The sequence below is a fragment of the Pleurodeles waltl genome, chromosome 9 (genome assembly GCF_031143425.1).
Source record: "Pleurodeles waltl isolate 20211129_DDA chromosome 9, aPleWal1.hap1.20221129, whole genome shotgun sequence".
Taxonomy (NCBI): domain Eukaryota; kingdom Metazoa; phylum Chordata; class Amphibia; order Caudata; family Salamandridae; genus Pleurodeles; species Pleurodeles waltl.
In genome coordinates this window covers 47,852,861-47,867,483 of record NC_090448.1, presented here as the reverse complement: position 1 = coordinate 47,867,483, position 14,623 = coordinate 47,852,861, and the positions used below count along the sequence as shown (strand labels likewise).

At 49.8% G+C, this 14,623-nt stretch overlaps 1 protein-coding gene across 1 annotated transcript in view; it reads right to left on the bottom strand.

Moving 5' to 3' along the window:
• The window catches only part of MGLL (monoglyceride lipase), a 362,041-nt gene extending 347,668 nt beyond the window's left edge, over window positions 1–14,373 (bottom strand). The window contains exon 1 of the mRNA XM_069206256.1: window positions 12,147–14,373. The gene's annotated coding sequence lies outside the window, so the exon portion shown is untranslated. The remainder of the gene's footprint in view (window positions 1–12,146) is intronic.
• Between the last annotated feature and the right edge of the window lie 250 nt (window positions 14,374–14,623).

Sequence of the window (14,623 nt, the reverse complement as noted above, 5' to 3'; positions counted from 1 at the left end):
AAACTCAGCTAGCCATCAGAGGTCCTGAGCTCCAAACTCAGCTAGCCGTCAGAGGTCCTGAGCTCAAAACTCAGCAAGCTATCAACGGTCCTGAGCTTCAAACTCAGCTAGCCATCAGAGGTCCTGAGCTCAAAACTCAGCTAGCCGTCAGAGGTCCTGAGCTCCAAACTCAGCTAGCCAGCAGTCCTGAGCTCCAAACTCAGCTAGCCATCAGTCCTGAGCTCCAAACTCAGCTAGCCATCAGAGGTCCCGAGCTCCAAACTCAGCTAGCCGTCAGAGGTCCTGAGCTCCAAACTCAGCAAGCTATCAGCGGTCCTGAGCTTCAAACTCAGCTAGCCATCAGAGATCCTGAGCTCCAAACTCAGCTAGCCATCAGAGGTCCTGAGCTCCAAACTCAGCTAGCCATCAGAGGTCCTGAGCTCCAAACTCAGCAAGCTATCAGCAGTCCTGAGCTTCAAACTCAGCTAGCCATCAGAGGTCCTGAGCTCCAAACTCAGCAAGCCATCAGAGGTCCTGAGCTCCAAACTCAGCTAGCCAGCAGTCCTGAGCTCCAAACTCAGCTAGCCAGCAGTCCTGAGCTCCAAACTCAGCTAGCCATCAGAGGTCCTGAGCATCAAACTCAGCTAGCCATCAGAGGCCCTGAGCTCCAAACTCAGCAAGCTATCAGCGGTCCTGAGCTTCAAACTCAGCTAGCCATCAGAGGTCCTGAGCTCCAAACTCAGCTAGCCATCAGAGGTCCTGAGCATCAAACTCAGCTAGCCATCAGAGGCCCTGAGCTCCAAACTCAGCAAGCTATCAGCGGTCCTGAGCTTCAAACTCAGCTAGCCATCAGAGGTCCTGAGCTCCAAACTCAGCAAGCCATCAGAGGTCCTGAGGTCCAAACTCAGCTAGCCAGCAGTCCTGAGCTCCAAACTCAGCTAGCCAGCAGTCCTGAGCTCCAAACTCAGCTAGCCATCAGAGGTCATGAGCATCAAACTCAGCTAGCCATCAGAGGTCCTGAGCTCCAAACTCAGCTAGCTGACAGAGGTCCTGGGCTCCAAACTCAGCTAGCCAGCAGTCCTGAGCTCCAAACTCAGCTAGCCATCAGAGGTCCTGAGCATCAAACTCAGCTAGCCAGCAGTCCTGAGCTCCAAACTCAGCTAGCCATCAGAGGTCCAGAGCTCCAAACTCAGCTAGCCGTCAGAGGTCCTGAGCTCCAAACTCAGCTAGCCATCAGAGGACCTGAGCTCCAAACTCAGCTAGCCGTCAGAGGTCCTAGCTCCAAACTCAGCAAGCCGTCAGAGGTCCTGTGCTCCAAACTCAGCTAGCTATCAGCGGTCCTGAGCTTCAAACTCAGCAAGCTATCAGCGGTCCTGAGCTTCAAACTCAGCAAGCCATCAGAGGTCCTGAGCTCCAAACTCAGCTAGCCGTCAGAGGTCCTGAGCTCCAAACTCAGCTAGCCAGCAGTCCTGAGCTCCAAACTCAGCTAGCCATCAGAGGTCCTGAGCATCAAACTCAGCTAGCCATCAGAGGTCCTGAGCTCCAAACTCAGGAAGCCATCAGAGGTCCTGAGCTCCAAACTCAGCTAGCCATCGGAGGTGCTGAGCTCCAAACTCAGCTAGCCGTCAGAGGTCCTGAGCTCCAAACTCAGCTAGCCGACAGCGGTCCTGAGCTCCAAACTCAGCTAGCCAGCAGTCCTGAGCTCCAAACTCAGCTAGCCGTCAGAGGTCCTGAGCTCCAAACTCAGCTAGCCAGCAGTCCTGAGCTCCAAACTCAGCTAGCCATCAGAGGTCCTGAGCATCAAACTCAGCTAGCCTTCAGAGGTCCTGAGCTCCAAACTCAGGAAGCCATCAGAAGTCCTGAGCTCCAAACTCAGCAAGCCATCAGAGGTCCTGAGCTCCAAACTCAGCTAGCCGTCAGAGGTCCTGAGCTCCAAACTCAGCTAGCCGTCGGAGGTCCTGAGCTCCAAACTCAGCTAGCCGTCAGAGGTCCTGAGCTCCAAACTCAGCTAGCCATCAGAGGTCCCGAGCTCCAAACTCAGCTAGCCATCAGAGGTCCTGAGCTCCAAACTCAGCTAACCATCAGAGGTCCCGGGCTCCAAACTCAGCTAGCCATCAGAGGACCCGAACTCCAAACTCAGCTAGCCGTCAGAGGTCCTGAGCTCCAAACTTGGCTAGCCGTCAGAGGTCCTAGCTCCAAACTGAGCTAGCCATCAGAGGTCCTAAGCTCCAAACTCAGCTAGCCGTCAGAGGTCCTGAGCTCCAAACTCAGCTAGCCATCAGTCCTGAGCTCCAAACTCAGCTAGCCATTAGAGATCCCGAGCTCCAAACTCAGCTAGCCATCAGTCCTGAGCTCCAAACTCAGCAAGCCATCAGAGGTCCTCAGCTCAGAAACTCTAAGACGAAAACAACTTCCCACAAACTGACGAGGAAAGTAACCCGATGCACCTCCCCCTGTACTTTCAACTCAGCCGACACTCCAACGACCTGCACCTTTCACCCTTAAACTCCAATCGTACACCGATGCCACCCAAACCACTCTTGGGTTACTTACAGCAGCAGGCCAATGTTTCAAGCTGCTGCTATGATTCCATAATACAGAGATGTCAATAAATGGGGGGGGGGTAGACTTCTACAAGGGTGTCACTGGGCCTCCAAACTCTTAAAAGTATACTTAAATGGTGCTGGTAAAGGTTGGAGATGCCCACATCCCATCTGTGCTGCTGTTCACATGCCAAGGTAACGCCCACCCTTCCAGCCACATTGGCACCCATCACTGACTAAAACTGAAGGAGGACAGGGTCACAGGCACCTGATACGCCTCTGGGGTAAACACGGTGATTTACAAAAACACCTAGACATGGAAAGCAACCCCGGAGGCGGTTAGAGATGTCACTAGTGGTAGCCAAAGAAGATATTTCGAGGAAGTGGAGTAAGGCTGATGTACTATTTTTATACTCATGGTGCAAGGAAATGTCCTAGGGCTGTGACATGTCAGAGACGCATGGGAATAGCCCCTGCGAAGGAATGGACACCTCTTCTAGGCTCTGACAGAGCGAAGAAGCAGAGGAAACTGACCTACAAAACTGGACCACACCAGTGCTTAATTTGTGCTTGTTTCCGGTACGCAGGACTTATTTTGGGGGGCCAGCACTTATTTTTCTGCCTCAAGCATTTACTGCGCGCAAAAGACAGTATGGGAAAGACGGAGGAAGAGAAAAACGAAAAAGCGTCACAATGGGAGAAAGCAGAAAGCTGCAAGAGTGAGTTGAAGGGGCAGGGAGTGGCTGTAAATGGATTAAAGAGGCCCGAGATGGCTTCAGGATTGTGCTGACTCAGTATTCCTAGCTCGCACATTTAATTGCAGCAGCCGCGTGTTTAAGAGGAGGGCTTTTATTTCCAAATGAAGCACTGGACCACACTTTAGAAAAGGTAACGAAATAACTCGACAGCACAAGAAAACTATTCGCAGGATCAACAGGTGATAGCTATTCTTTGAGGGGAAGGGCCCTGCCCACCCATAGCTCATTGGTAATTTGTTGGAGAAACGATCAACATTTATCCATAAAATCATACATGCGGTACCTTGTTCTTTTGCCTTGTTCCTGTGCCTGTAGGTTTATTTTATTACTTCCCTGGGTGAGATCTGAACACTAGATATATATCCTAAGAAATATGTTTTTATTTTATTTCATATCATTATAAACCACAGTGGGAATGCATTCCTGTGCAGGGAGGAATAATGTCAATCATGTTGAGCTGACAATCTTGATAACTTTTCACTGTAAGCCTTTGTTACCTGAGAAATACAATATATAATACTATTAAAAACAGAAAACAAAACTGGCTGTAGATTGCACAAATAGCCAGTCACAGAGGCGCTCTGCAGCGGCTATCCGTTACTTAGACTTCATGGCACTAGGCTAGACCTTAAAACTGGCCGTAGATTGCACAAATAGCCAGTCACAGAGCCGCTCTGCAGTGGCTATCCGTTACTTAGACTTCATGGCACTAGGCTAGACCTATAAAAGTTGATATGTACATCCTCCAAGCACTGTACTACACCACTTCACGAGTCCTCCCCTTTCAAAGATAAACTCTTGTGGAGACAAACCAGGGATGACAGAAGATTATCGGTTTTGGGCTTCCCTACCGTTTGAGGCCTAGGAGCGATTTGTTTCCCATCTTGCATAATATACATGATGAAAGTCCAGTTTAAGGCTACAAATCAAGGCATCATCTTCACACTCAAAGCCAGACTTAGGACAAGTATCACTGGTCAGTTGACTACATTTTTAACCCCAGCATGTCTTTAACCCACTGCTTAATTTGTGCTGGTGCATATAGGTGGAGAGTTCCAGCACTTAGACCTGGACTTATTTTTCAACATCAGAGTGTGACCCAGAGCAAAAGAGTTAGAGTTAGAAAATAAAGAAAGAAGTTGAAAATAGGAAAACAGTGACAAAGCGAGAAAGTAAGCATGAGAACGGACCTGCAAGAGCGAGAAAAGGAGATACCAAGTGTAGGTTGCTGGAAGAAAGAGGCAAAAAATGGATCTAAGACTAGGCAGGCTTGATATTACAGCTCCGGTTTGCACCCCTAAGAAAAACTTTGGGCCCTTTAATATTCTGTTTACAAATTGAGCACAAAGTTAAAGGATGTGCCATTCATCTAGACCAGACATCATAGAAGGGTTGAAGATGGCAGAACACAATATGTCCTCCCATCTGCCTAGATCAAGGCGAGTGACCCACCGGGCTCCCTCAAGTCTCCCCTCTGTATGTGGGTCCTGTGGTGAACACTCTGGCTGATAATGGCAACAATTGCCAAAAACTGGGAAAACTAACTGAAACAGTTCGAAATTCTTCAGTGAGGATGTGCATGAGAAGACATCTAGGAGTCAAGCAAGATCCCTTGGGGTAGAGGATGAGATAATGCTCTGTCTTATACACAGTTGTGTTGCCAACAAGGCCCTGCATGTTTGAAATCAGTGATTCAAAAAGTCACATCACCAGGGAGGTTTGTCAGGAACTAACCAGCTGACCCCCAGACCAAAACCTTGCTTCAGATGAGGGTAGACATAGGGGACTTACAGGCCAAACCTAGACCTGTCTTGGAAAGCTATGTATGATGATTTTGCTCAGTAACTTGGCATGGTCACCTGTGCTTAGACAGGTAAACAAATAAACAATAAACAAATTCTAGAAATGTGCTAACTTAACCCACGTTCATCCACAGTAGAACCCTCTACAAGCTGAAACAGACAACAATCACCGACCTACTGAAGAAACCTGCTCTGGACACTTTAGACGCGCCTAAAGTCCAATCTCAAACCTACACTCTGGAATAAGATCCTGGAAACTGAGACAGCAATGCATGTGCAGATAATTTGTGCAATCATACAACACGCTACATGATCGAAAGCCTAGCTTTGGACCTAATACTGAGACCAGGATGGATTAAAAAATATGAGAGGATCCCTTCAGCATCTCGACTGAGGATCATTCTGAAGCGCTGGTCTTCTGCAACCCTTCGACAATGCGTGGTCCATTGGGTGAGAAGATCCTACGGGCAGGTATGCATGAGGGAATAGGAGGGTTAGTGTCTGCTCTGAGCAGGATCAGGTCATTCTTCGAAAACAAGGATCCCCAAATTACCACAGGCAGATGATGCGATCAACGCAAAATCCATGACCCCCCCAAACTAACAACCCTCAGGCATCAAGCAACACCACCTAGCAATTCCAACCTACCCACATGACACCCACACATACACATTTGTGTCAGACACAAGCTTAACAGAAGGTTGGATGTCGCTGATTGCCAGAACCAAATATACCTTAAAATGAAGAAGACCAACTTACCATACATACCTTAAAATGAAGAAGACCAATTTACCAAATATACCTTAAAATGAAGACCAGCTTACCAAATATACCTTAAAATGAGGAAGACAAGGTTAACAAATACACCTTAAAATGAAGAAGGCCGACTTACCAAATATACCTTAATGTGAAGAAGACTGCCTTACCAAATATACCTTAACATGAAGACCAAATTACCAAATGTACCTTCAAATGAAGAAGACCGACTTACCAAATATACCTTAAAATGAAGACCAACTTACCAAATATACCTTAAAATGAGGAAGACCAGCTTATCAAATATACCTTAAAATAAATAAGGCCGACTTACCAAATATACCTTAAAATGAAGAAGACTGACTAACCAAATATACCTTAGAATGAAGAAGACCGACTTTTGCCTAAAGGGGTCCTATACAGAAGTTAGGGCTCAGGCCACAAATGGAAACCTCATACATTTCATTTAGTAAAGAGCCCTAGAACATATCCTGGTCCCACTGAACAGAGGGATAAACATGAGCGGCATCCAACATAGATCCAGTAGGAACAGACCCGACCAGAATTCCAGGATATCCACATCAGATAAATAACATACAGTGGGCCTCGTTCTACATACACTTGTAACTATGTAGCAGCAGAGTTCCAACCTCACGTGGGGCAGATTTACAACTTTTTAAAAATCTGCATCCACTGGCTCTTTCCTTTCTTTGTTTATTCACAGGGAAACTACTTTTGTGGGTGGTCCCTACCATCCAAGACATTTGCACCCTGGAATGTCCAGCTCCCACCCACAGGATATTTACTCAGACAGAAACCTGTGTGAATACTTCTCTTAAAAAACTGAAATGAAGAAGTGATTACGATTTAGTGAATCGAGCTAAAAGGACATACGCGCCTCAGTTATACACAAACAGCTTTAAGACTGAGGCCTAACACATCTAAAGGGAACTCATGTAAATAGTCTGCGGCCAGCTTGGAAACCTGCCAGGGACCCATGGACCAGTCTATTTCACCCCGCAGATCACAGTAAACAAGGGTAGGTAGAAAACAAGCGCATTGGGACAATAGTCCATAAAACATTCTGAACAATAAAAGCATTTTTACAATTTAAAATACACTTAAAACCCATCCAGCCAACCCATCACACCACCCTGCTGTACCCCATCCTTAAAACTCTGTTTGACAGATGTCAAAATCAAGCAGTTCCTACTGCCACATCTAAATAGCGCATTCCTGACTATTACCTTAATCCTTTGCACTGTTTTATATTTAAAACAAAGGTCTTAGAAACGTTATCCCATTAAACCAGATAACACAGGAACAACTCCCGGACGAATACACTCAGGAACGGACCCTCCTTCTGCTGTCCAGCGACCCAGTTGCACGGATCACAGAAATAACTGAGACAAGACCAGACTCTTGGAAGGCTCCAGAAAGAGACTTCCCCAAAAACTAATACAAATTGATGCAAAACAAAAACAATCGCTGAACCGCAGTCGGAAAAGGGAAGCTGGTCGGATACCTGCGGCCACGTCATCTGAATGTTTGCAACAGTTGAAAGAGCTCACAGGGCCCCAACACTTACCAAACAGACTGTTTATATGTGCATGCTTAATCGTGTAAATAAGTAGCGATGTGTGGAAAGGCTTCAACCTATCTGGACGCAGTTAATTAATCTGGCTGCATTCCGTGCCATTGCTTTTTAGGTCTGGCTACTGACAGCTTTAGTTGTCCGGACACCTTATGTTGCTAATCTTTGCAAAAAGTACAGCAAAACAACGTACAGCAGAGAGTGGACTTTGGGTCACCCCCTTAAACTATTGGCTAATGTGATTTTTCATGACTATATTGGCTTGGCTGTCTATCAAGGACTTGGCATGAAGTGGATTGTCATGTTGTTCATTTGTGTCCCCAGTAGGTTCTGGTGATGGGGCATCAAGTTGCCCTTTTGTTAGTCTGCAAATGCAGCAGGAAGTGCAGGTTGTAATTGAGACCCAGTGTATGTCCTTCGGTGTATTTACTTTGTTGACACAGAGACACTTTAATTGCTAATGTCTGGCTTTTTAAGCAACAGTATTATTTTACTATTTGCATTTATCAACAAAGACTTTCCCTAAGAAAGCCAGATCTATTGTATTTGCCAATGCTTCTTAGCTCTTCCATGTTTTTTTCCGGAGGATGCCCAAACGTGCAAACCTGCCTTGATCGTGTCATTTCATACCTCATTTCACTTGCCAGTCCCCTTACAGAGCGTGATTAACGATCAACACGTGCCACATATTTTGTTTTTCTGAGTGACATGCCCTGTATGCGGCAATATTGCGAGACAGAGAGCCCATAGCTCGCTGTACCACAATACCAGTGCTTAATTTGTAAATAAAAACGTGCCGGTGCCCAGAGCCCTCCTCTTAACCAAGCGACTGCTGCAATTAAATGTGTAAACACGGAATACTGAGGCAGCGTAATCCTGAAGCCATCTCGGACCTCTTTAATCCATTTACAGCCACTCTCTGCCCCTTCAGCTCACCCCTGCAGCTTTCTACTTTCTCCCTGTGTGACGCTTTTTTTTCGTTTTTCTCTTCCTCCGTCTTTCCCAAATGTGTCTTTTGGTCGCAATAAATGCTTGAGGCAGAAAATGAAGCGCCGACCCTCCAAAATAAGTGCCGGCGCTCCGCACCGTAAACAACAAGCACAAATTAAGCACTACACAATACTTACAACCACCTCTCTTGGGGGGGCCCACCGAGGCCAAACCCGGTCCGGGGCTGATTATACTCCTGTCAGAGGGGGCCAGGCCCAGCAGTGTTGCTCCTGGGGGGTGGGGGGGAGGGTGCAAGGATTGCTCTGTCCCCTTCAGCAGTGGCACGATGAGTTCAAAAGAATCTCGGTGGCTTTGGGTGAGTGTCTGAGATAAATTCAAGACCCCCACACATGACTTTGTTTTTGATTGCATTCACGTGCATTGTAACTAGGACTCCGAATTATTTTTGCACCAACGCGAACACTGGAACAGGAGTCAGTTTTTGCAGTGTTCACTTAATAAGAAGCGGGGCAAGCGAACTTTTCTCTACTTTTCACCCGTGAAAAGAAGGATAAAAAGCAACTTGTGCCAGTCACCGTAACACGCGCAGCAACAAAAAAATGCAAAATCATTTGCTCTATTTTTTCGTTCAGAAAGGTGATCTGAGATCAGGATTTTTCTTTGTTAAAGAAGTGATCGTACATTTATAATGCGATTAATAGATGACAGATGTGATGTCTAATGTCTGCAATGGTCCACAATCTATTTCGCTTTTGCCCACGTAATGCATTTTTATGGAGAAAATCTGCTGTGATCCGTTTCCAGCCACGCAAAAAGCATAAATGGTGCAAAATTGATGGGTCCATTTTTCCGCAGCAAAATATGTATATAATGTGTCCTGGCTGCAATCCTGGATAAAATTCAAACTCTGCACACGACGCACAAAACTTAATGGGTAATGGGGCCGAGCATCTAGGCATCACACTCCAGACACACCCCATCAGCCACCTCTGGCCCAGCAGTCCCCAACTATCGACAAAGAAAGTAGAAACAACCCCAGAGGCGGTCGGTCAGCAGGACACGGGGCTTCTGGGCGCCTGGACTAAATGCAGCTGAAATATTAACCTTTCACGAAAAAACTGAAATATGCCCTATTTAGAGGGGCGTTCTCTCGGTAACAGGTCTTACTGGGGAACCTGGAAGAATTAGTGCCCCCCCAGAGGCACCAGGCCCGGTGGACCCGCGAGATGCCAGCACCGGCGCTAATTACAGTACTATGCCTCGCCGCATGCCACGGCGCACCTCCGGGCCACACGTGCCAAGGGGCGGTGACAGGCTGGGGCCACTGCAAAACACTGAGTAAATAAGGAAGTGACAGAGACACGCCTAGCGCCTAAGAGCGGACAAGGACCCCAGAGCACGTACAGTCAGTGCACTTAGATATGGTGACTTGGCACGTGAGACTGACTGCAAGGGCAGACATACTGCAATAAATAAACCCAAGAGTGACAGTGACTGAGGTATTCTTGTGAAAGAGAGTAAAGAGAGATGGATGGTTCGCTGCAGAGAGTGCTCACCTGCTACAGTGACAGAAGAGACAGGTTAACTGTTGTGAATGCGTCTGATAAACTGACCACAGGGACAGGCTGACTGCAGTGAGTGCACTTAGTACAGTTACATCAGAGACAGGTAAACCGTAGTGAGTTAGCCTGATAAACTGACAGGAGAGACAGCTTCACTGCAGTGCGTGCACCTGGCAGGGGCGTAAGAGACACGCCCACTGTCTGAACCACACCTGAAAGGGGCCGTAGACACACCCACTGAGGCGAGGGAAACTTCGTAGCGCACGGACGCGCTAAAGTTATCTACGCTTGAATGTGACAGCTACGCTTCCTGTAGACAGTGCACCTCGCAGATAGGTGATCTCTAAGTGAGTGCACATGACAGAATGACGGCACAGAGCGAATACTGCAATGAGTGCGCCTGAGAGGGGCAGAGACGTTTCTACCGTAGTGAGTTTGTCTAAAAGACAGAGTGACAAACTCCCAGTAGTGACTTGCAAGCACGAGAGACACGCACGACAGAGACAGCCTTAGTGCGGTGACTGCAGGAGACAGACTGCAAGTAAACAGTTTCTGTTTCTCTGCGGACTGCCCTTGTCAATGACAGATGCCCATTCTGGCTCTCGTGATGACACATTTATCGCGCTCAGCACACCACAGTGACAGCAAGACAACCAGAGAACACGTGTCACAAGTGAGGGAGGCAGGCTTGCTGTGGAGACTTTAGTGGCAGGCTACAAGGACAGATTTCAGTAGTGACTGCACCTGACATGATGGGCTTTAACAGACTTGCCCTAGTGACTGCCTCTGAAAGTGACATTTAAACTGCACTCTAATGGGGCTCTCAGAGTGGCCAGGGTATGCCCAGACGTGGGTCCCGTGCTCACTGTGCTACTGGATTAAAGCTAGCCTGGCTGATGAGGGGTGATACCCCGAAACTGGTCTCAGAGTGATTGTTTCAAGTCCAGGGAGGACCTGGCCTGGCAGTTCAGGTTGACTGTTCTGATGGGGCAGAGGGTCAAGATTTATTTGCATATGGTTGGGTTTAAACTGGGGTGGCATGGTGTGCAAAAGAATGATGGGTTAAACCTAGATCTGTGACTGGGGTGAGTGAAAAGTTTCAGCTCTCCGTCCATCATCCTTTTGTGTCCTAAAGTCGCCCTAAGTGGGAAAGGTTTCCCCAGATGTGGGTCTTGTGCTGCCTGTGCTACTGGATTCAAGCTAGCCTGGCTGATGAAGGGTGACGCCCTGAAACCGGTCCCAAGATGATTGTTTCCGGACCAGGGAAGGCCTGGCCTGGCAATTATACTGGACTGTTCCCAGGGGGAACAGGGTCAAGACTGATTTGTATATGGCTGGGTGCAAACTGGTGTGGCATGGTGAGCAAAAGAACAATGGATTAAAACCAGATCTGTAACTGGGGGCGAGTGTTTGAAAAGTTTGAACACTCCATCCATTAGGGCAGTGGTTCCTAACCTGTGGTCCGGGGACCCCTGGGGGTCCGCGAAGCCTCCTCAGGGGGTCCGTGACTGCTTAGAAAATTAATAACATCAACATATTAGGCCCTCACCTTTCAGTAATGACTCAGTAGGGGGTCCCCAGAGTCCTATAAAGATTCAGTGGGGGTCCCCAGGCTCCAGTAATGGTAAAGTGGGGGTCCACAGAAGTCAAAAGGTTGGGAACCACTGCATTAGGGTATGGCCAGAAGTGGGTCCTGTGCTCACTGTGCCACTGGATTCAAGCTAGCCTGGCTGATGAAGGGTGATACCCTGAAACCGGTCCCAAGATGCTTGTTTCTGGTCCAGGCAGGACCTGGCCTGGCAGTTCGGGCTGGACTGTTCTGATGGGAAGCAGGGGCAAGACTGATTTGCAAATGGCTGGGTCCATGCTAGTGTGGCATGGAGAGCAAAAGAACCATGGATTTATCTCAGATCTGTGAATGGCGTAATTGATTGAAAAGTTACAGCACTCCGTCCATCACACATTTTGTTGCTCTCAAAGTGACAGTCTTACAGTAAGCAGCACACACCCTTCAGTGGGTGCAGGCAGAACAGGTAGTGCATGTGAGAAAAAGTAACAATAAACAGAATTACTATAATTACACTCAACAGCCTGACAGGTGCATGATTGCTGGCAGTGGATTTTTCACAGAGACACACTCACAGCACCTCAGTGACAGTGACTTGGACCAGTGAGTGCGCCTGAAAGTGACAGATACTTACTGTGTCGAACGCTCTGACTGACAGCAGTGACAGAAGAGTGATCACTCCTCCAGTACGGCCCTTAGTGATGGTCCAGTGATATCAGTGACAGACTGTGGGCTTCTCCGCTGCCAGAAGTGACAGTCTGTGGGCCTCTCCGGGACAGCAGTGACAGTCTGTGGGCCTCTCCGGGACAGCAGTGACAGGCTGTGGGCCTCTCCGGGACAGCAGTGACAGACTGTGGGCTTCTCCGCAGTCAGAAGTGACGGACTGTGGGCCTCTCCAGGACAGCAGTGACAGACTGTGGGCGTCTCCGGGGGCAGCAGTGACAGAGTTTCCGAGCCCCCACCCCCAAATAATCGCGCTGACAGATTCAGCGAGCGCTCCTGAGGGGATAGCAGTGAAACAGTCAGAGATTGCTCCTCCAGTGACAGCAGTCAGTGAATGACTGACTCTCTGGGTGCCTCTCCGTAGAACGTAGTAATAGCCTCAGTGAGCCCTCCTCCAGTGACAGCACTGACAGTCACAGTGCGCGCTCCTCCAGGGACAACGATGACAGACCCATAGAATGCTCCTCCAGTGACAGCAGTCAGTGACTGACGCTCTGGGTGCCTCTACGGTGAAAGTAGTAACAGCCTCTGTGAGCTCTCCTCCAGTGACAGCAGTCAGTGAGTGACTGACTCGCTAGGCGCCTCTCGGGTGAACTTAGTAACAGACTCAGTGAGCTCTTCTTCAATGACAGCTCTGACAGCCTCAGTGCGCGCTCCTGCAGGGACACCGATGACAGACTCAGAGAATGCTCCTCTAGTGATAGCAGTCAGTGACTGACTCTCTGGGTGCCTCTCCGATAAAAGTAGTAACAGCCTCAGTGAGCTCTCCTCTAGCCAGTGAGTGACTGACTCACTAGGTGCCTCTCCGGTGAACGTAGAAACAGCCTCAGTGAGCTCTCCTCCAGTGACAGCACTGACGGTCTCAGTGTGCGCTTCTCCAGAGACGACAATGACAGACCCAAAGAATGCTCCTCCAGAGACAGCAGTCTGGGTGCCTCTCCGATTAGACCAGTGAAACCATCAGTACGTGCTCTTCCAGTGACAGAAATAATGCTCCTGCAGTGACAGCCTCAGTGAGCTCTCCTCTGGTGACAGCACCGACAGCCTCAAGAAGTTTTCCTCCGATGACAGAAGTGTCTGCCCCTCTTGGTGCCTCTCCGATGAAAGCAGTGACAACCTCAGTGCGCGCTCCTCCAGGGACAACGGCGATAGACTGAGAGAATGCTCCTCCAGTGACAGCAGTCAGTGACTGACTCTCTGGGTGCCTCTCCGATGACAGCAGTGTCAGCCCCAGTGAGCGCTCTTCCACTGACAGCCCCAGTGACCTCTCTTCGGCCACTGTAGTGACAGCCCCAGTGACCTCTCTTTGGTGACAGCTCCAGCGTCCTCTCCTCGGTGACAGCCTCAGTGACCTCTCCTCCAGTGGCTACCCCAGTGACCTCTCTTTGGTGACAGCCACAGTGAGCTCTCTTGCAGTGATTGCCCCAGTGTCCTCTCCTCGGTGACAGCCTCAGTGAGCTCTCCTCCGGTGACAACAGTGACAGCCTCAGTGACCTCACTTCGGTGACTGCCCCCAGTGACCTGTCCTCGGTGACAGCCTCAGTGAGCTCTCCACGGGGACAGCAGTGACAGCCCCAGTGACCTCTCCTCCAGTGACAGACCCAGTGACCTCTCTTTGGTGACAGCCTCAGTGACCTCACCTCCAGTGACCTCGCCTCCGGTGACAACAGTGACAGCCCCAGTGACCTCTCTTTGGTGACAGCCTCAGTGACCTCACCTCCAGTGACTGCCCCAGTGACCTCGCCTCCGGTGACAAGAGTGACAGCCCCAGTGACCCCTCCTCGGTGACAGCCTCAGTGACCTCACCTTCAGTGACTGCCCCAGTGACCCCTCCTCGGTGACAGCTGTCACACACTAGCAGAGGGCTCCGGCCGCCCCGCGCCTGCTCCGTGCACCAGCCCCGGCAGCGGACGCTGGATGCCTGCACACTCGCCTGCCTGCGCGGGGGCTCTCGGGTCCGCGGATGTGCGCTGGCTCGCGGACCGGGTGTCGGGCTGCGGGGACACTGCACCGCCGCTCGCGCCGCTGGCTCCTACTGCCTCCTGCCCATTCATACATTACACGCCGAGCGAGCCCGGGGCGCGAGGGGCCGGCGCGCGCTGCCCAGCCTCCCCGCCAGCAGTGCACGCGCGCCGCCTGGGTGGGCGGAGCCGCGGGAAGGGGGCGGGCCGTGGGCGGGGAGGTGGGCGGACCAGTGGGCGATCAGCGCCCGCATGACGTCACCCACTGTCCTGGAAAGGCACACACTGTGGGTCAGTCACTGGGCGGAGGCCGGACGGACAGGCTGGACGGGTTTGTCACTGAGTGACCGCTGCCCTGCCCACAAGCGCCCTTACTTCTGTCACAAAAGCCGCGTTCATTACCTTCACTACTTAATGTGTTGTTTCA